The 2,188-nt window shown below is 35.9% G+C and overlaps 1 non-coding gene across 1 annotated transcript; it reads right to left on the bottom strand.

Moving 5' to 3' along the window:
• Nucleotides 1–2,115: 2,115 nt before the first annotated feature.
• Nucleotides 2,116–2,188, bottom strand: Trnaq-cug (transfer RNA glutamine (anticodon CUG)). Its single transcript has one exon. It is a non-coding gene; the product is annotated as a tRNA-Gln (tRNA).

Genomic DNA, 2,188 nt, shown 5'->3' with positions numbered 1-2,188 from the left:
CTATATGATCAGTGGTGAAATTACGAAACGGGGATGGGGAGAGGGTGTTTTGCTGAAGAGTTAGCTTAATCTTAAATTTCGATTCTGGAGCAAATTTGGTATATAATAAAAAGAAACTTTAATTTTCTACGTTAATACCGGATATATTTCATCACGTAGTAAGAAAAGCTCTATAGTTTAACGTTTGGCTTCACCACTCGTTAAAATATCAAGTTTTTGGGGCACCACATGATGAAATATATCCGGTATTAAGGTAGGAAAAGAAAATATCATTTATATATTTTTCTTTTTTACAGGCTTTAAAAATCATGATGCAGAAATCTGTCCTTATCCACTTGCAAGGGTCAAAGAAAACGAAACATTAGTGATCGCTGTTAAAGTGAATGTTTCCAGCGTTTGGAGATATATCTGGTGGAGCGAGTATGGAAATTGGTATAATTACATACATGGATCCAATGTAGACAAGAACTGCACCATCAAAAGTGGTGGTGGAATAAGACCCGCTGGTTTTAACTTTACTTGTAACCCATCAGATGCTATAATGACTTTTACATGGGATCGAGTTCAGAGGGACAGCAATGGTCACTTCTTTTATATTTATCTAGAGTTTGATGCTAGACCTTTTATTGATCGAGGCATCTTTATTTCCGTCCAAGGCACAGGTAATCTTTACTCAAAGGACTTCTATCTTTATCTGATCTGTCATTTTCATCGGTTTGGATCACCTCCCCATAACACACACACACACACACACACACACACACACACACACACACACACACACACACATATATATATATATATATATATATATATATATATATATATATATATATATATATATATATATATATATATATATATAATCCTCAAATGATTAAATGTTTCATAAAATTGGATTAAACAAATTAAACAACGATAAAAGAAGAGGGAAAACAAAAAGTAACCAATTTACATCTTTTTTATAAGGATGGAAAGAAGAGGAAAAGATCATCAGTTCTCATCTCCTTAGGAGTCGCGGACGCAGCTAATATATAGCCGTCAATAATATGACGACCATTTTTTATATAAGTAGTTATGCAATGGCTGGTTATATATTGTGTTCCTGGAGAATGTAAGCCGCAAAGGAACAAAGAGATAAATTTCACATAAGATGACATCCTGCTTGTAGGTAACACTGAAGTGCTTCACAAGCATATCCTGCACAAGAAACTCATTTGCCTTTATCCAGGAAAACTATCTTTAAAAAAACAAAGTCCATACATTTCATTTGACTAGACCCACTTTGACATGAATGGCATGGTTTGTGATGGTCTTGTATCTTTATAATTCAGTTGGAACATGTACATCCATGGCAGCTTGTAAGATACAAACACAAAGATACTGAAAACAAGTAATCTATATTCTACTTTTCAAACGTCGAGTTAATAATGGGTGTGCTTTGTATTGATTCATGTGCCATGCAATCTTATTCGACGATTTGTTAACGTCCTATTGATCGAGCTTTACATGTACAGCTAATGTATAGTGGAAAGCCTTCAAGCTTGCTTATCTACACGCCGATTCATCCGAATTACTTTAAGGGTTGACCCTGTTATGCCCGTGTTTAAGTCGTCATTCTTCCTAATTGTCATTGCCACAAATAATGTCATATCATTAGGTGAGTTCACGGGTTTTTTTCTCGAGATGATGACATTTTTGAGTGAAAATGGTATTAAGACCAAAGAGAGGTCAGATACCGGAAGATATTTTAAATAATGTGTTCAAGAATTAAATAGGAAAAAAAGCTGTTCCTTCAACGAAATCGCAGAATTGTCTATTGAAATCTAATCTCTCGGACGTTATACCTTTGCACTCCTCTGTACAATTTGTCAGTAGAAAAGTATAAAGCATATTAAGTTACACAGTTGTAAATGTGGTAATGATATAGTAAATATGTAAACTTTGTGTTTGCAGTTTATAGTGATGCCTAGTACTGAGGCATCATGTCGCAGACATGTAGCATGATGTCCCACCCAGTCACATTATCCTGACACCAGGACGACCAGTCCTAACACTAACCTCTTAATGCTGAGCGCCAAGCGAGAGAGCTGTTAGTACCATTTTTATAAATCTTGATTCGGCCGGGGATCGAACCCATGACCTTCCGCATCAGAGGCGGACGCTCTAACCACTAGGCCACCAGAGC

Source organism: Sinohyriopsis cumingii, chromosome 3, assembly GCF_028554795.1.
Source record: "Sinohyriopsis cumingii isolate HCF-2022 chromosome 3, ASM2855479v2, whole genome shotgun sequence".
Classification (NCBI taxonomy): Eukaryota; Metazoa; Mollusca; class Bivalvia; order Unionida; family Unionidae; genus Sinohyriopsis; species Sinohyriopsis cumingii.
The sequence above is the reverse complement of the archived record's forward strand: the minus strand, read 5'-3'. Positions and strand labels throughout refer to the sequence as shown.